The following is a 20927-nucleotide window of genomic DNA, read 5'->3' on the forward strand; positions in this document are numbered from 1 at the left end:
GCTCTCAGGAAATCCGTTGAAGTGATTCAATACAAATAAAAATAGTCAAGTCTCCTAAAAGGCTGGAGAACTCAGACCACTGAGTGAACCAGCAGCTCTGCCCAGTGCTGACTACACAGCAAGGCTGTTAAGGTTCAAAGGTCACCAGGCCCACAGGAGGATTCTCTGACATCAGTGATGACATCGGAGGATTCTGTGGCCCCCAGTATCACACAGTCTCTGCAACTGTAGAAACCTTTAAGAACAATTCCCTTTTCCCAATTGAACCTCTCTAATGAATTCAACTCTCTCATCTTTCAAATGTGGCAGAATATTTTTAGATGTTAACATGTTTCTGTCTAATTTTTTTTTCTTTTCTCCTTTTACTTCACCCTTTCCTCTCTGCCCTCAAGCAGGTAGCAGGCTCTGTGCTCACTGCTTAGAACAGTGGTATGGTAGAGCTGAAAGCAACAGTAGCTTGCTAATAATGTAGATTTATTTCTAAAATCCCAAACTTCATGGAAAAAAAAGGACAAAAACTAGACAAAAGCAGGATTTTTGATTTACACATTCATTACCTTTTTACCCTATTAAAAACATCAAAAACTACTGACTTGGTCAGAGACAGTGCTGTTGCCAATGTAAGGGAGGGGACCTGAAATGTGGCCGGAGAGGTAGATGTGGCAAAAATTCCAAAAGGACATTCCTGCAACATGCATCAAAGCAGAATCATGGCAACCTGTTTCACATTAGAGCACAGGAGCCACCAAAACTAATGGAGTCATGGAAATAGAACTGATGGACATCCAAACAAAAGGTATATAATCAAATATGCAGTGACCACATTCTTACCTTGCCCTCCAAACCATGGCACTGTATCATTTACTAATGGGAACAGGTGGGAATCTGCACAGAACACCATTAGGATAGAGGTTCAAATATAAAATAAGTGGAATTATTAAAAATTGTATGCTATTTCTTACTTTAAGGTTAGCTATTCTTCAGAACTTAGGCCCCTAGACTCCTGCATCTGATACTCCATCAAATCAGCCCCTCTAAATCTACCCCTACATAGTAGCCTGAGGAATATATGGAGACACTGTGGATTAAAGAAGGAGCCTAGACTAATAACAAATCTATTGAGATCACTTCCTATCCTTGGAAACAGACTAGTCTTTAAGTTCTAAAGATTTACAAAGTGCTTTTGCTGTGCTTTGGAGGCTATGGTCTGTTACATCCACAAGAAGACTTCTCTGCCTACTAATGGAAAAGCATGTGAAAGGAATCACTAAAAGCCAGAGACAAAAGTAGATGAGAAATACAAGTCTACATTAGTTGGCACTAATTTTCATTCTTATGTCAAACATGTGTGTCCTAGAAGGACAAAGATATCAAGAATAGAAATGAGCATGGGGAACTCACCCTACATTTCCCACCACCTTTAAAACAAGGATGCTTCCCCCTCTGCCATCCTTCTGCTCCTCTCTTTGGTCTAAGTCCACCACCAAAGTTCCTTGTCACCTTTGAAGACTGTAGATAGTGTCCACTAGGCAGTCAGGTACGACTTAGAGGTAGGAGTCTCAGTTTTGTAAGGATGCAGGCCAAACTGTTAACAGTCTTATGGTCAAGGAATACAATGAGAGGGAGGGACAAGTAAGAGGGCAGTGGGGGAGAGTTTTACTCTTTAAATTTTATTCTCTGAATTGTTTGAATTCTACAACAACACTATATTAATACATAACTGTGTAATTTAAAACACACACCTATTGAAACTGATACTCCCAAGAAACTGACAATATCAAGAATAAACCAGAGCCAGGCGTGGTGGCATACACTTGTATTCTCAGTGCTTGGGAGGCTGAGACAGGAGGACGGCACAGGTTCAAAGCCAGCCTCAGCTACTTAGTGAGGCTCTCAGCAACTTAGTGAGACCCTGTTTCCTAATAAAAATATAAAATATGTCTGGAAGTATAGCCCGGAGGCAGAAAAGCCCTGGGTTACACCCCCAGTACCACAATAAAAAAAGAATAAACCAGAAGATACTACAATAAACCTTGCAGACATCAAGAAGGTAACAAGAAATTCCTACACATACTACATACATAAGTTTGGCAGTGCAGATGAAATAGACCAACTCTTCAAAAAGCACAGGCTACTACAACCCACACATTATGAAATAAATTGCATAGTTCTATGACTATGAAAGAAATGGAATTTTTATACTTTCATTGGTGCATTATAGTCTAACATCATAATGTAGTTCATAGTAATAATGACATACATGCACACAGTACTTGGTGAGGAAATAGAATTTCTATTTGCTAACCTTCCAAAGAGGAAACCCCCTTGACCACCATGGTTCCGCTGGAGAATTCTGCTAAATGTTTAAAGAAAAATTAACACAAATTTTACATATTTCTAGAAAATGAAAGAGAAGCCATCTCAATTCATTTTATGAAGCTAATAATACCCTGATAGTAAAATCAAGTAAAGACAATACAAAAAAAGAAAACTTCATACCAATATTTCTCATGAATATAGATGCAAAATCCTTAATGAACTATTAGCAAGCAGAATTCAAAAATACATAAACAGAATTACACTCATGGACAAGTAAGCTCTATTTCCAGATATTCAAGGCTGGTCTAGTATTTAAAAGTCACTCATTGCAATTCACTATATCAACAGACCAAAAAAAAGAAAAATGCCATGATCATGTTGCTATAGTTTTGATATCCCCTGAGTGTCCCCCTAAGGGCTATGTGTTAGTCTTGGGCCCTGAGGGAAGTATTTGGAGTGAAGGAAACTTTGAGAAGTGATGCCTAACAGAAGGTCTTTGGGGAACTGCTCTCAAGAGAGATTGAGATAGTTCTTAAGAGAGGAACAAGCCAAAAACCAGTCTCTCCTCCCCTCCCCTCCCCTCCCCTCCCCTCCCCTCCCCTCCCCTCCCCTCCCTTCCCCTCCTCTCCCCTCTTCTCTTCTCTTCTCTTCTCTTCTCTTCTCTTCTCTTCTCTCTCTCTCTCTCTCTCTCTCTTTCTCTCTCTCTCTCTCTCTCTCTGCTTCTTGGTTGAGATATGAGGCTTCCTCACACACACACTCCTGCTTTGACATGACACTATCTGCTGTTAAGCCTATACCAGAAGCTGACCAATAAGGCTACCTGATCTTGAACTCTGAACCTCCAGAACTGTGAGATAAGTAAACCTATTTTCTTCATAAATATTTTGCCCCAGACGTTTTGTTATAGAAATAAAAAACTGACTAATATACATATCTACTAATGCAAAACATCATTTTAAATATATATTGTGTGACAAAAACTCATTAAAGTATGAACAGAGAGGAACTTCCACAACTCAGTAAAGAGAATCTACATAAAATCTACAGCTACCATTAAACTTAAAATCTGAATGCTTTCTATTTAAGAATTCAAGCACAGCAAATCTGTCTGTTCTCACTGCTCTTAATAATACTGTTCTTAGTGTAAAACTGGAAATTCTAGCCAGTGCAATAAAGCATGAAAAAGAAAAGCTATACAAGTGAGAAAATAAGTGAACTGTTCTTATATTCAGATGATATACTTTTATATTAAGTCCTAGGAAATTAAGAAAAATGAGAAGGAAGTAAACAGAAAGGGAAGATAGAAAAGAAAAATGGTAGGAAAACTCCTAAAACTAACAAATTCAGCATGGACACAAGGCAGAAGATAAACTTACAACAAAATTATAATCATCTTTTAGTATCCATGGAGGATTAATTTTAGGACTCTCTACAGATTCCAAAATCCATGAATGCTCATTATATATAAATAGGTATAAAATTTTTATATAACCTGCACACATTTTTCTGTATACTTAAAATCTTCTCTAGATTACTTATAATATCCAATACATTAAATGCTACCTAAACATTTGTCATGCTATATCGTTTAGGGAATAATGACAAGGAAAGTCTGTACATGTTCAGTACAGATGCATTTTTAAAATATTTTCTAATAGAGGCCATGTGCATGGATTGAGCACCCACAGCATCCCTACCCCTTCCACAACACTTGAACCCAGGATCCCTGGCCAACCTGCCACCATGATGACACAGGAGAAGAATATGTGATCAACAAGAAGTACAAAATGCAGAAAAATAACACCCTTTTTCTGTACATATTGGTGATGACCCTGAGTGGGCCAGCCTAGCTGCACAGTGGCTCCCAAATGTAAGAAGGGAAAGATTTCAATATTCATTGACTTTTCCTGGGAACACACACATTGAACAAAATCATTCCATGAACGCAGCATTCAGCTCCCTAATGACGATGCTCAATTTGGTGCATCATACTAGGATAGTGAGTAAGGAGAATTTGGAGGCTTTGGCTCTGTTAGTGGGGAAATTAAAATTAAAATCAGGATCAACCATGAAGGAGAAGTAAACCAGGCCTGTTACATGCCTCAAAACCCTTGTATCCAACAAGTGACATTCTTGTTTTTGACTATACAAACATCCTTCTAAATCAGACCCTTCTGGAAAGTGTAACCCAGATTTACGTCTCCTTGGACATCAAAAGAAAAGCTACAGACTTTCTTGAAACCAAATATCAGTGGGCACTTACTTAGTACTTCAGATGACCATGTCATGTGCCTGGGGACATTAGTGCTGTTCCAAAGGAAGGAAAAGTGGTGGATGTGAAGACCATCTTTACAGGTCATACAGCAGTGTTAGAAGATTTTTCCTGGCATCCACTCTATGAATCTGTGTTTTGGTCAGTTGCTGATGATCAGAAATTTATGATGTGGAATACTCATTCAAACAATACTTCCAAACCAAGCCATTAAGTTGATGCTCATACTGCTGAAGTGAACTGCCTCTCTTTAGAGCCTTATCTTGCTACAGGATCAACTGACAAGACTGTTGCCTTAGGGGATCTGAGAAATCTGAAACTTAAGTTTCATTCCTTTGAATCACATAAGAATGAAATATTCCAGGTTCAGTGGTTGCCTCACAATGACACTATTTTGGCTTCCAGTGGTATTGATCATAGACTGAATATCTGGGATTTAAGTAAAATTAGAGATGAACAATCCCAAGATGCAGAGGATGGCCCAGCAGAATTGTTTGTTTGTTTTTTTAATTCATGGTGACCACATTGCCAAGATATCCAATTTATCCTGGATCCCAATATACCTTGGGTGATTTGCCCTGTATCAGAAGACAATATCATACAAGTGTGCCAGAAGGCAAAGAACATTTATAATGATAAAGATACTGAAGGAAGCATGGATCCAGAAGGACAAGCACCATAAATATGTCTGACCTTGTGATTTTAGACTTCACTTCCTTTCCTCTCATTCCTGAGATTGATTTAACACTGGTTTTGAGACACAGACTTTGTTCAGTGATGCCTCTATTATAAGTACCACCAGCAATGCTATTAGCCCAAACAGTGGATGTTTTCTTTTTCTTTCTTTCTTTCTTTTTTTTTTTTTTTTTGTGGTACTGGGGTTCCTGGAAAACCCTTCTACCTCCTGGTTACACTTCCAGACCTATTTTATATTTTTATTTGGAAACAGGGTCTCTTAAGCTAGCGTGGCTGGCTTTGAACCTGTGTGATCCTCCTGTCTCTACCTCCCAAGCACGGGGATTACAAGTGTGCACCACCATGCCTGGCACAGTGGATGTTTTCTAAGTACTAATTGGTGTCCTTGATTCAACAAAGCCAGACTTATATTTAAATTTTCTTCAGAAATTTTGTAGTAATGAAACCAGTTCTAAAGTAGCTACAGGAAATATTGTGTGTAGTTATTTTTTCTTAAACTATGTCTCCAAGTTTTTTAGACTCATCTAAATAAAGGCTGGATTGCATAAGGAAGAGAGCCAGGTGAGATGAGTGTCTGAGCCATGAAGTATAAATACTGCAAGATGTCAGTTTTATTCAGGAATTACGGGAGATTCAAGTCATATAAATTTCTACTCTAAAATCTTCACTTACGACTTGCCAGAATACACATTTTCCTATTAAAAAAAAAACACTCTTCTCTTGGTTTCTTCAGTTAAGTCAAAATTACACATTCCTCCTTTCTCATATATATTTATTTTTAGTTTATTTCCTGCTGTTTTAATATTATTTCTTTCTTGTGAAACGGTTTTTATGTTTTTTAACTTGGGACCACCAATTTGTAAAGAGATGTTTTTACCCCACAGTTATACCACAGGTGGACTGTCAAGTTGAGGAGAGTGAATTGATAAATTGTATTTGTTTTTAAAATTAAATTAATCCTTGATAACAGCTGCAATTTTTAGAGAAGTTAGTCCTTAACCACTAGGTTTGATACCATCTCCATGTTTGAATAACTTGTTTCACCAGCAGGCTTATTAATCTTCATGAATGTGTAAGTGCTTATAATGAAATAAATTTTTACATTAAAATGTATTTTCAGCCGGGCATGGTGGCACACACTTCTAATCCCCGTGTTTGGGAGGTGGAGACAGGAGGATCGCCCAGGTTCGAAGCCAGCCGTGCTGGCTTAAGAGACTCTGTTTTCAAATAAAAGTATAAAATAGGTCTGGGAGTGTAGCCCGGAGGTAAAAGGGTTTCCAGGAACCCCGGTACCACCAAAAAATAAAAATAAAAATAAATAAAAAATAAAGTGTATTTTCAATCTGAAATTGGTTGAATCCATATATGTGAAACCCACAGACATGGGGGACTGATTGTATATTCCTATGTATTAATAATGGACACATAAATCCAGGCAGCATAGTGGCACACACCTGCAATCCCAACACTTGAGAGGCTAAGTCAGGAGGATCACAGGTTCCCAGCCAGCCTTAGCTATTTACTGAGGTAAATTACAACTTAGTGAAACATTCTTTCAAAATAAAGAATAAAAAACATGGCTAGGGCTATAGCTCTGAGGTGGGATATCCCTGGGTTCAATACCCAGTTCCACAAATAAAATAAAATGAGATTAAAAAATAAAAATGGACACATGAACATCAAAATTACAACAGCATTTACAATTGGTTGAAATTTAGTTGGTATATATCTAATAAATCATGTGTAAGACTTGCATTTAAGAATTACAAGATACCAAATTAATCAAAGAAGATACAAGGAACTATCCTGGTTCATAGATGAAAGGACTTAACATCATAAAGATGCAATTCCCCACAAATTAATATGCAGATTTAGTAAAATTTCTATCAAAATCCCAGAAGGATTTTTTTAGCGATAGAAAAGATTGTTCTAAATTTTACATGGAAAAGCAAATGAACTAGAATAGCTGATACTGTTTTGGAAGAGAATAAAGTGGGAAAAAATTCTTCCCTATTTCAGTACATTATTTACTACAACAATCAAGACTGTGTGGTATTGGCCAATATATAGGAAAATAGATCAAAGGAATAGAATATAAATTACACCAATATATTTATATAAATATTCCAAAATGATTTTTTACCAAATTGCAAAAGCACTGGGCGTGGTGGCGCACGCTTGTAATCCCTGCGCTTGGGAGGCGGAGACAAGTGGATCACGCAGGTTCGAAGCCAGCCGCACTGGCTCAAGAGACCCTGTTTCCAAATAAAAAAGTATAAGAAAATAGGTCTGGGAGTGTAGCCCGGATGTAGAAGGGTTTCCAGGAACCCCAGTATCACCAAGAAAAAAAAAAAAAAGCAATTCAAGGGGAAAAAGATAGCTTTTTCAACAAATGATGCTGAAGCAATTGAATATCTCTAGGCAAAAAGGAAAAAAAAATTACCTAAACTTTATATCTTATATGAAAATTAACTCCAAATATATCATGGATTCTTAGTACAATTATAAAAACAGAAATATATTCAAGCTTTAAACTAGGCAAAGAATCCTTATATTTTAAACTAAACATGTAATAAAAAAATAAGAAATTAACTAGACCTCATCAATATTAAAATGACTTTCCATAAGAAAAATCCTGTTAGAATAAAAGATAAACTACAGATAAAATAAAATACTTGTAAGCCATGTTTCCAATAGTGTTAGTTTCTAAAATATATTTTTAAACTCAAAACTTAACAATAAAATTAATAATTTAATTAGAATGGGCAATCAATTGAAGAGTTGTTTTGCTAGAAAGAATATACAGGTGGCAAATAAGTACTTGAAGTGATAATATCATTAGCCATTGGGAAAATGTAAATTAAAACTACAATGGGACATCATTAAAGCTAAAATAAAAATAGCAACAATGCCAAATACTGATGAGAATGTGGAAAGACTGGATCACTCATATATCAAAGATAGGAATGTAAAATGATACTGTCCAAAGAGTTCAGCATCTTTAAAAAAAAAATAAATGCAACAACTGTATGACCCAGCAATTATATTCTTGAGCATTTATCTCAAAGAAATGAAAGATCTGTACACAAAAACCCAATAGGGAATGCTTCTAAATGCTTGATCATAATAGCCTAAAATGAGAAACAACCCAGGTGTTCTTCAAAGGGTGAATGGTTAAATAAAGTTAGCATTCATACCATGGAATATTACTCAGCAATAAAAAGTACTTGAATAAATCTTCAGAAAATTTGGCTGAAAGAAAAAAAGTTAAACCCCAAAAGTTATGTACTGTATTATTCCACTCATAAAACTTTTTGAAATTATAAAATTATAGAAGTAGAAAATTTATTAATGGTTGCTTATTAGTAGTTAAGGAGGCAGTGAGAAAGTGAATATGGCTATAAAAGGACAGCAGGAGAGATCCTTGGGGATGGAACTGTTCTGCATCTTGACTACATCAATGGTTTTTCTTGATTTTAATTGTGTACTATAGTATTTTAATATGTTCCCATTGGGCAAAGTGTAAAGGTTACACAGGGATCTCTATTGTTTCATACACGTGCATATGAATCTGTAATTATCTAAAACTTCAAAACTTAATTGAAAACACATCAGTAACCACCAAAGCACTTGTTTAAAGATAGAGGTCATGCCAGTGGGATTCAGGTAAACAATATTCTTGCTTTTGTTCCTAAACAAATTTTTCTTAGCACCTGTGCAAGTCTCCACAGAAGGCATAGGACAGCAAAACAGCTAACACCAAAATATGATTCAGAAACATACCTGCTGCACAAATAGAAGGCACAACAATGAACCTCAGGAGTTTCAAATCTGAACACTTTTAAACTACAATGGACCGTGATGTTCTATTATACAACCACTTTCCATTCTTCAATTTCTACAGCATCTACATCAAGGTGTGGCTAGTCCATATTTCAGTATTTTCAATGATAAGCAACTTATTTACCCTCAAAGCAGCTTTGACATCTAGCTGTGGGAAGGACTCTAAAACTTTAAGAAAAAGAAGAACCTTCTATATCCATCAAGCTTCCGCCCACTCATCACATTTATATTCTTTGGAGACTATGTCATTTAAGAATGACCTTAATTTTTCTATATTACAACAAATAATAACCCCTGCAAAAACAATATAATTTTAGTGGCTGAAAACAGTAAAGGTGCCTGCACCTAGTACATCCCAGCAGAAATTGGCTGAGAGTTGTCTCCTCATTGTACTTTCTCCTGGGCACAAGCTGACAAAGTCACCACTATTTGGAGAATTGTCGGGCAGCCCTTAGAGGGAAAAAGAATTTCAGAGTCTCACACTGGCCTTAAATGTTTTGGCCCAGAAGTCATTCACATCCCTTCCAGTCAAACATCATTAATCAGGAAATACAACTGATCAGGCTACACATTCACAAAACTAGTGCTATAATTCACTTTTTTTAGATCATAATTCAGAATCTTTTCCACCAGGCTATGTTAGCCTGTTCACATGGGGACAATATAATTAGGACATTTACTTTTGGGTTTTGTTTCTCCTTCCTTTGCTCTTTCTCTTTTTGTACCCAGGGATATTCTATCTATGTGCTACACTTCCCACCCTACTTTATTTTTTTTTATTATTTTGAAACATACCTAGCTAAATTGCCACCTGCTGCTAACCTTGAACCTGTGATCCTCCTGTCTCAGTCTCCCAAGTACTAGATTATACATGTGCACCACCACACTCAGCTTTGTTTTTCTTTTTTTTTTTTAATAGATTCAAGAGGGCAGGTTTGGAAGTCCCCAAAACACTTGCCTTAAACTGAAAAGAAATTGAAAAATATTTTTCTCCCTTTTGAAATGTCTGGCCTAGTAAAGATTAGGTATCTGAGAAGCTTTTTATATTCTGAATATAAAAAATACAAAAGAAACACTCTTTTTAAGATTTTAAGAAACTGTGAAAAAAAAATTAACTCTCACTTTGCTATTTCGATTATCTTGTTGACACACCAGGTCTTTGAGTAATAGTGGTAGCAGGAGCCACAGAGTTTCAGCTGAGGTAAAAGTATATATAATAGCATGGCAGCCCCTGCAGAACTATACACTATGGTAAATGCCTTAGCTCAATCCTATTTGCTCATAGATCTGTGCAAAGGAACAAATAGTTCTGAAATATTTATTCCAGTAGCTTTGTTCTTATTACTTCAAATATATTTTGGGCTCACAAATATTTGTTTCAAAAAGAAAAAAAGAACACATGTGTAGGAGAATAATTTATGCACTGAGTTATGCTGCTTATTTTGTTCCCTCAGATACACTACACATCTAATCGAGTTAGTCTTCTAATTGTGGACAAATGATTCTGTCATTCCCTTCATTTAATCCATCCTGTTCAGCGTCCTTTTTCAAAGAATAGTATTTCGCTTGCTCAAATCTTAAATGACTTTCTAATATGATAAGTAAAGTCTGAAATAGTTCACCAAACCCTCAAATCCCTGCAGGGCTGGGGTCCCTCATGAATTTTCCAACCTACAGCACAACACTCACCTTTTGGCGTCCACTCAACTTGCTCAAACTTCCCTCCCTCAAGCAGAGCTCAGGCCCTCGCTCAAGTCATTTCTTTCAGTTGTACAAATTTTCAAAATGCAGTTTGTTTTAAGACCCCACCTTTTAGAAGAACCAAGATGCCCCAGTGAGAATGGCCCAGCCTCCCGTGGCTTGGTGGTTGTTCCTTTGCAAATGCTCTTTTCATGTTGTGTTTTCTCCACACCACAAGACATGCATCTCTGAAAGTAGAGGCTATGATTCCTCTTCTCTGAATTCTAACAGTCCCTTACACTTAGTTTGAGTCCCCTATACACCATATACCCCTCAAAGAAGGAAAAAAGATTAAATATTCAAAGTACTGGGTTTCCTTTCCCTCCCACCCAAACAACATCCCAAACAATTCCTCTTTCACTTTTCTCCATTCCAGCATATAAGTGCCATCTCTTAGTACATGAGAGGCTGAGACAGAAGGATGACAGGTTTAAGGCCAACATGTAGCAACTTAGTGAGACTTTGTTCAAAACTAAAGAAGAAAAAAAAAAAAAAAAAAAACTGGGCATGGTGGTGCATGCTTGTAATCCCTGTACTTGGGAGGTGAGATAAGAGGATCCAGTTCGAGGCTAGCCCCAGCTACTTTGTGAGGCCCTTGACAACTTAGTGAGAACTTGTTTCAAAATAAAGAATGAAAACTTGGGTGGGGGTATAGCTCGGAGGTAGAATGCCCCTATGTTCAATCCCAGCACCATAAAAAAAAAAAAAAATTAAAAAGTGAAGTGTAAGCCCAGCATGGTGGCACATGCTTGTAATCCCAGCATTTGGGAAGCTGAGACCAGAGGATCATGGTTTAAGGACAGCTTGAGCTACTTAGTGAGGCCCTTTGCAACTCAGTGAGACCCGGTTTCAAAATAAAGAATAAAAATTAGGGCTGGGGTGTAGCTGTGTTCCATCCCCAGTACAAAAAAAAAAAGTAAGGTGTGAACACCTATAATCCCAGTACTTGGAAGACTGAGACAGAAGGATAGAAGGTTTGAGGCCAGCTTCGGTGTATAGCAAGATGCTCAGTAACTTAATGAAACCCTGTTTCAAAAAAATTAAATTAAAAGGGCTAGGGGTTCAAAGGTAGGATGCCCCTGGCTTCAGTCCCCAGTACCAAAAAATAAACAGGACTAGGAGTAAGGCAGAGTGTCCCTGGATTCAATCCCCAATGCCACACATAAAAAGTGTCACCTCCGCATTTATCTGAGAAAGGAGAGACTTCCCAGGCCTCTCACCTTACCCATGCACCTGGAGTGAGAGCCTCTCTCATCATTCCTTCAACTTCCTTCACCTTCATCAAAAACTATTTTTACTACCTAAAATTTAAATATAGATTTTCTTTAAGTATTTTACCTTCAAAGATTTTTTTTATCAAAATACATATACCTTTGTGAAAAGGGATAACTTAAGTTGAGCCATTGCCCACCAATGTATTTACAAAAACAAGGGAAGACAGGCTGCAAATCAGGCCATTTTTGAATGGGATAGGAGATGTAGAGAAAGAGCAAAGAAAAAATGGTGTTTGGTAAGGATGTAGATGGGGGGGGTACCAAAAACAAATATCCACTTTCCTAATAAATTTGCAACACACTAATCTTTCTGAGATGGTGCCCCTGAGTGAAACAATATATTAAAAACATGAAACATATATATCCATAGCCAAAGTACTAATGTTAAACTGAGTTGAAACCCATGGGAGTTCCAATAACTACAAGGTAATCAATATCTAATTATAAAAGGGCCCAGAGATTCAGGTAAAACCCACAACTGTAAAAGAAACACTCCCATTGGAGACTTAGCATCTGTGTATAAATTGTAAGCAAGCCTTACAATGCAGGTAGATGGTTGCTGGTGGCCAGGAAAACCCCTGGCCTAAAAGATTAATCTGAACTGAGACACATCTTTCTCTAAACTCGTTTTGTAGTGTTTCAAAAAACTCCTCCATTGGTCCTGATACCCTTCACATCAATTTAGGCAAATAAATGGGATTAACAGGCTCTGGACAAGGTCTCAGATCCCTTCCAAGAGACGGGCAGTGTATCCACAGCGTATTAACTGCTAGAAAATGCCATGCTTTAAATGTCTCTTGGTCTATAAATTATGCCTTCATGCTGTGTATAGTTCTACAAAGGATCAGAGAGAAACTTGCTTCTAGGTATGATAACTGAGATCACTGGATTAGATGCTGGCATGAGCACATGATATGTCTGAGGAAAGCAATAAATGGTCAGCCTCCTACTCCTTCTGCTGGAATGTTTACTACAGGTTTTAATTGACAACCAAAAACCTTCTGTCATCCACATTCAGTTCCTCACTAGGTTAAAAAAGGGGGTCAAGGCTGTGTAGCTAGGATATGGACATTTTTTAAGACTACTTTTAAGTATGTATAAAATCTTTGACTGGTTCTCTGTCTCTTGGGTTCTGAGATTTCTATCTCATTTAAATTTGGCAAATAGCCGGGCGTGGTGGCGCATGCTTGTAATCCACGCGCTTGGGAGGCAAAGGCAGGAGGATCGAGGCCAGCTGTGCTGGCTTAAGAGACCCTGTTTCAAAAATATAGAAAATAGGTCTGGGAGTGTAGCCCAGAGGTAGAAGGGCTTCCAGGAACCCCAGTACCACCAAAAATAAAAAATAAATAAATAAATAAATAAAAAATAAAAAAATAAATTTGGCAAATAATCTAAATTCTCTTTCCCCAAAGAAAGAAAGTAGCCACAAATTTTATATATCTAAATGTAGAGTCTGTACATGCAGACAAGTTAGACTTCCTCACTTGAACTGACAGTACTGGATATGTGATTGAACTAGTATCAAATAATATTTCTATGGATTCAGTTGTGCCAGGCATAGTGGTGCACACCTATAATCCCAGCACTTGGGAGGCTTAGACAAGAGGATCACAGGTTTGCAGTCAACCTCAGCAATTTAGTAAGACTCTCCACAATTTAGGAAGACCCTGTTTCAAAGTAAAAAGTAAAATTGAGCTGGGGGTGTAGCCAGGAGATACACTGTACCTGGGTTCAATTCCCAGCACCTCACACACACACAAAAATTCCATTCCATGAGACTGTGTGCTAAGTGGAAGATTACAAAGTAACAGTTATAATCTCAGGTCTGGTGGGACTCCATAGTCCAAGGAAGACCTATGCCTTCTACAGATAAGGAAAATTAAAATAGACAATAATTAGAATAGAGGAAGGAACTGTCCTGTTTTGGACTCTTTGTATCATCATCCCTCCAAAGGACAGCCCAATCCTGGAGAGGAACTCGGATGCAAAACTGCCAAGATGCTTGGGTTTGGAAGGACTAGGATGATTGTGAAATCCAATCTCTATGCTACCCTTGAATTTCCTCTAGAGTCTCTCCACCAAGTACTTACCTGGACTATCGAAAATTTGCCACAATCTTCAAGGGCTGCAAAATTTTCTAATGAAGAACACTAGGCAAATAGGGTATGGCTGCACATGCTTGTAATCCTAGTACTTGGGAGGCTGAGACAGGAAGATCATACATAGGTTCACAGCTAGCCTCAGCTACTTAGTGAAGCTTTCCACAACTTAGTGAAACTCTGTTTCAGTAAAAAAAAAAAAAAAAAAAAAAAAAAAAAAAAAAATAGGGCTAGGAGTGTGGCTCGGAGGTAGAATGTTTCTGGCTTCAATCCCCATTACTGAAAAAAAGAAGACCCCTAGAAAAGGGGTTAAACTCAGTGATAGAGCACTTGCCTAGCATGTGTTAGGTCCTGCCTGGGTTCAATCTCCAGGATCTCTCTCTCTCTCTCTCTCTCTCTCTCTCTCTCTCTCTCTCTCTCTCTCTCTCTCTCTCAGAATAACAGAAAATTCTTCCTTGTAGAGGACAAATCTACTTCCTCACATCTTATTTGTAGTTGTGTCTCTCAGAGTCACATAGGACAGATTTACATTCTTTTGTCAGAAGACGCCCTTCTAATATTTGAAGACCATCATTTCAGCCCTTTAAGTCCTTCCTTCAGCTACAAAGCCCTATTCTGTAAATATTCTGAATTCATTTCCCTTTCACCACCCACCTTTCTTCTAAACATGTCCCACTTGCTTATACTTGTCTTATTATAAAGTCTCTATAACTGATAAGAATAATGTTTTATGGTTATATCATACCATTGATTCCTGGTGAGCTGATCTAGCCATACTGAGGTTGCCAAGTCAAAATTCAAAGTCATTATTACCAAGTGTTGCAGGACAAACACCGAGAGATGAGGACCAAGATGCCAGGGTGGGAGAGAAAATTGTCTTTATTTCCACCAGCTGGGCCTAGAGAACTAAGGTCCAAAGTCTGCCCCCTCCAAAGGCTGGCATTAGCATACAGATAATATAGCCTCAGGTCTACAGGGCAGGGATTGGCTTGACAGGTGTAGAAGCTGGGGTTAGGTTTCAGTCCTGAGCCTGATTCTCCTTAACTGTTTCCACATGCTAAGTGTGTGGTTTCTATTCCACAGGGCAGGTGCAGGATGAAGCCATGTTAGGATCTTTCCTCAAAAGTAATGTAGCAAAATGATATATAGATCTTTCTATTTTCCACCCATGAGAATGGGCCTTGGAGAGGAAGGGATAGAAGAGGCACAAGAATAGGTGAAGTATTCCTTTTGAATATTCCTTTTATTTATTTTAAGATACTTTTATTGGTCCATTGTAACTACACACTGTAGTGGGAGTCAATGTGATATAAACATACATGCTATGGCCCCGACCCTGGGAGGGTGGGCGGGCGCGGGCATGGGCGGGACTTCCTTAGGTGAACCCCCCCACCCAAAAGGCCCTGGAGGTCCGGGCCGCATGGCCCCGACCCCGGGAGGGTGGGCAGGCGTGGGCAGGGCTCCCTTAGGAGACCCCCACACACACCCAGAAGGCCCCGGAGGTCCGGCCGCAAGGCTCTGACTCCGGGCAGGTGGGTGGATGCAGGCAGGGCACCATTAGGAGACCCCCCTCCCACCTGGAAAGAAAAAAAAATTTCATCGCTACCAAGTGCCTGACCCCACATCCTTCCCAAACCACACATACTATCTTCTCTTATTTTTTTTTAAAAAAAGGGAAACGAAAAAAGAAAAATATCCAGGAGGGGTTAATATGGCCGTGGCGACAGCTAAATATTGGAGATGCAGACAAAACATATCCATCTGAACTGGGACTTTTGGAAAAATTCCCCGGGAAGGAGGACTGCTGCTTCTCTACATCATTAAGAATCCTGGACATCACCTGTAAGGAGAGTGTCTAGCGGAGACCTAGGAGGAAGGCGGTGGCAGCAGCAGTGGCCAAGATGGTGGTGGAGACTTAGATTTGGGAGAGGCAGACATCTGATCCAGCCCACCCTGATCCTCTGAAGATATTACCCCAAACGTCGAATGCTACTGTTGCGCATGCTTAGGAATGCTGGACATTATGTGGTATGGGTAAAGAGCTTGGGAAAGATTTGAAATGGTGGAGGCAGTCGCACTGGCAGTGGCAAGTACTCAGGGGAGGCAGAGATCTGATGTAATACACCTGGAACTTTTGAAGAAATTACCTCAGAGGCAGAATACTACCACCACGCACCCTTGGGAACATGGGACAACCTGCTGGGTGAAGAAGGTGCTCAGATTGGAGCCTGTCGAGGGGTGAAGCTGGTGCCGGGGTCATTGAGGCCAGAATTGAAGCCTGCCGTGAGGCAAGGCTGGTGCTGGGGCCCCCGAGGCCAGGATCAGAGCCTGCCGAGGGGTTAGGCCAGGGCTGGGGCCAGCGAGGCCGGCATCGAAGCCTACCATGAGGCAAGGCCAGTTCTGGGGCCTCCGAAGTCAGGATCGGAGCCAGCTGATGCATTAGGTCAGTGCCAGAGCCAGTGAGGCCAGGATCGGAACCTGCTGTGAGGCAAGGCTGGTGCTGAGGCCTCCGAGGCTGGGATCAGAGTCTGCCAAGGGGTTAGGCCATTGAGGTCGGGATCGGAGCCTGCTGTGAGGCAAGGCTGGTGCTGGGGCCTCAGAGGCCTGGATATAAGCCTGCTGAGGGGTTAGGCCGGTACCGGGGCCAGCGAGGCCGGGATCAGAGCCTGATGAGGGGTGAGGTCAGTGCCGGGTCCAACGAGGCTGGGACCAGAGCCTGCCGTGAGGCAAGGCCGCTACTGAGGCCTCCGAGGCAGGAATCGGCGCCAGCCAATGGGTTAGGCCAGTGCTGGGACCAGCAAGGTCAGGATCGGAGCCTGCCATGAGGTAAGACCGGTGCTAGGATCTACGAGGCCAGGATCGGACTCTGCTAAGGGTAAGGCCGGTGCTGGGGCCAGCGAGGCCGGGATCGGAAACTGCTGTAAGGCAAGGACAGAGCTGGGACTTGCGAGACTAGGATAGGAGCCTGCCAAGGGGTTAGGCCGGTGCCAGGTTCAGCGAGGCCAAGATTGGAGCCTGTCGTGAGGCTAGGCCGGTACTAGGGCCTCTGAAGCCAGGAGAGGAACCAGTCAGGGAGTTTGTTCGGTGCGGGGGCCAGCAAGGCCAGGATCAGGGCCTCCCATGAGGCAAGGCTGGTGCTGGAGCCAGCGAGGTCGGGATCAGAGTCCTCCAGGTGGCCAGGCCACTACTGGGGCCATCAAGAGTGGATCAGAACTTGCAATGCAGCATGCACAGAGAAATAGTACAGAAAATAAAATCCTGATGCTTCCCCTAATTAGCAAGAAATAGGAGGAAAGGGGTAACAGGAGGAGGTCGAGTAGTAGAAAGGGCCCTATTGAAAAGCAATTAAGGTGACCAATCAGAGGGGAGGGGATGAGGAAGGATTGAATCTCTTTAAAACTCATGAGGTGCGTAAACAAATATATCAAAGATAATCACCAATTAAGCATGGTATTGAGGGAGGGAGAGGAATGGGATGGGGATTGGATGAGAGCTTATTGGATGATATGTGCTTGTATATGTTAAGTCTTGTATTCAAAGTGATGTATGATTACAAAAATAAAAATAATAATAAATAATTGCCACAAAAAATAAAATAAAATAAAAAAGATTAAAGCAGGATTGTATGTGAATACAAAGAAGGTACACTGCAACTAAAAAATATTAGTCAGCAACTTCCAGGAAGATGGCGAGGGAGAAAAGCGGGGCTTAAGAGCCCCGCTAACAACCAATCTCCATTAACACAAAATCAGCGCCTTTCATAGCCAGAAAACACCATCACCAGAGAAACAAAAAATCACCAGGCTCCAAGAAAAAGCAGACTGAGAACAGAGCTCAGAGCCACAGAGGAGATACACCAGCCTCATGCCCGAGGACGCGGCAGCAGTGCCATACTGCCAGCGGCAGCGGCAAATTCACCAGAGGGCTACAGCAAGCCGAGGTGAGCCGCTACAGAACAGCCAGGCGGGATTTCTCGCCGCAGGTAAAATCTAAAGCTCCCAGTGGCTGAGCTCAGCACACGCCGCAGGGATTCAGAGTGGAAATCAAAACCAAGAAGAAATAAGTCAGCCTCACGGCCAAGGGCATGACAATGGCGCCATATTGCCACCGGCGGCAGCAGCAGCGAATTCACCAAGTCCAGTACAGCTACATCTGCGTACTCAAGAACAGTGAGTCAAATTGCAGGCCACAGAGGAGAAATCCCAGTACTGTACTCCCTGGGACTTGACCCAGTGGGGGAGTGGCAGTGGCAGAGATATCACACCATAGGAAAACGTGCAACCTGGCACCCCCCACAATCTAAAGCAGCCTCTATCGTCTCTCTGGGTCGGAGACTCTGTGATACAACCCAGTAAAGGAGTAGTGTGTCAGAGATACTACTGACTTGAGATCCAGAACACCTTAAGCGAAGTCATAGTGACCCAAGGGAAGAACCCAGAGAAGGCACAAACTTCCGAAATCATGGGAAAGAGGAATAGCACTGGAGCAATGAATGCCCACAACCCCACAACATCAGAACCCGATAAAACAGAAAATCAGAGATTTCTAGAAGATCAAATCAGGAAAATAACTGTAGAAATAATAGAGGTGCTTCGAAAAGAACTCAGAGAGAACCAAAAAGAGATAAAGGATGCAATTAATGAAGTAAAGGCCTCAATTCAAAGCACAAACAACCGATTAGAACACATGGAGAACAGAATCTCGCTCTTAGAAGATGATCATTCCAAAAATGGACGCATAGTTTCTAATCTAGAAAAAAATATCCGACAGCAGGAATCTGACATTGAAGAAATATGGGCCCATTTTAAGAGAGCTAACCTAAGAATAATTGGAATCAAGGAGGGAAAAGAAAGTGAAACCAAAGGGATCAACAATCTCTTCAAGGAAGTAATAGCAGAAAATTTTCCAAACATAGAGCAAGAGGTTGATACACAGATCCAGGAAACGTATAGAACTCCCTTTAGACAGGATCAGAGAAGAGGATCCCCACGCCACATAATTGTCAAAATGACCAATGTGGAAGCCAAGCAGAGAATCTTAAAGGCAACAAAAACAAAGGGCCAAGTGACATTCAGAGGCAAACCAATTAGAATCACTCCGGACTTCCCAAACCAAGTTATGAGAGCCAGAATGGCTTGGAGTAACATATGCCAAACTCAAAGAAAACAACTTCCAGCCAAAAATTTCCTACCCAGCAAAACTTTCTATCAAATTAGATGGAGAAATAAGAAGCTTTCATGACAAACAGAAACTGAAGGAATTTTTGTCTTCAAAACCAGCACTAGAGAAAATACTCAAAGAGATTAACTACAAAGAAGAAATAGGTAACACACACCAGAACCAGAGAAACAAGAGTTTTCATCCAACAGTCAACTAAGATTGGTTATCTGTGGAGATTCATTACTTATGTTAGTATTTTGCCTATCTCTAAATGGTATTGTTTGCCTTTATTGTTGTTAATTTTTAGGATTTCTATATACCTTCAGATATAGCATTTGGAAATATTTTATCCCATTCTATTAGTAACTGTTAACTCTGTTTACATTGTCTTTGGATATACAATATTTTTTTTTATTTTTTAGGGAGTTTGTATACTCTTCTGTTGCCTGTGCCATTGAAATCATATCCAAGAAATCACTGCCAATTTCAATGTTGTAAGGTTTTATGACCCAGATTTTCTCCTAAAAGTTTATAGTCTTAAGATTTATATTTAGGTCTTTTATCTATTTTGAGTTAATATTTGTATATGGGATTAGGTAAGGGTCCAACTTTATTCTTTTCCATGTAATTATTATGTTTCAACAATATTTAGTTAAAAGATTATTATTTCCACCACCAAATGTTCGTGGAAACCTTGTCAAAAATAACTTGACAATATAGGGATGAATTTAGCTCTAGGCTTTTATTTAACTCCAATGGTCTATATATCTGCCTTTAGAATAGTACTACACTGTTTCAATTATTGTAGCTTTATATGGTTTGAAATCAGAAAATATATATCTTCTAGCTTTGTTCTTTTTCAAGATCGTTTTGGGTATCTAGAGTCCATATTCCATATTAGGATAGAGTTTTTTTCTGAAACATAAATATATAAATATATGATAGTCTCACCTAAAAAAAATAGAAAAAAAATATTCTCTGGTAAGAAAGAAAGTAAAAAGAAATATTGAAATGTTATCTTTAAGTCATCAAAAGCTTGGTATCAGAAAAATGAAACTGTTATGTGAGATTATCATTTTTAATTTTGGATAAATTGCTATAATACTAGATGTCAACCACTAAGCCAAGCATGGGAGGGAGGGATGGGGAGAGAATGGGGTGGGGATTGGGTGGAGGCTGACTGGGCGATGTGTGCATGTATGTCTACAAAAGTTTGTATCCCACTATGATGTATGAATACAGTGCACCAATAAAAATAAAAATAATAATAATTAGTCAGCTACAATAAAAAATTGGAGATAAAAAAAGAATAAAAAATAAACATACATGCACACAGCCCTTGAAGTGATTCCCTCCAGAATTCCCCCAACCCCCACTGAGCCCCCCATACAGATTAGTAGGATTGGTAATGATACCTTCATATATGGAGATAACATTATTTGAACTGTTTCCTTTATCAAGCCACCTGTTTTCCCTTCTCACCTTCCTCCCCCAATCCCCTTCCTCTATTCTATTGATATCTCT

At 39.8% G+C, this 20927-nt stretch overlaps 1 pseudogene across 1 annotated transcript; it reads left to right on the forward strand.

Moving 5' to 3' along the window:
• Positions 1-1573: 1573 nt before the first annotated feature.
• On the forward strand, positions 1574-5273 carry LOC308265544 (histone-binding protein RBBP4-like; annotated as a pseudogene). Its single transcript has 2 exons — positions 1574-1632; positions 4269-5273. The product of its transcript is annotated as a histone-binding protein RBBP4-like (transcript).
• The last annotated feature ends 15654 nt before the right edge of the window (positions 5274-20927 follow it).

The sequence above is a fragment of the Muscardinus avellanarius genome (genome assembly GCF_963383645.1).
Source record: "Muscardinus avellanarius genome assembly, chromosome: 7".
Taxonomy (NCBI): Eukaryota; Metazoa; Chordata; class Mammalia; order Rodentia; family Gliridae; genus Muscardinus; species Muscardinus avellanarius.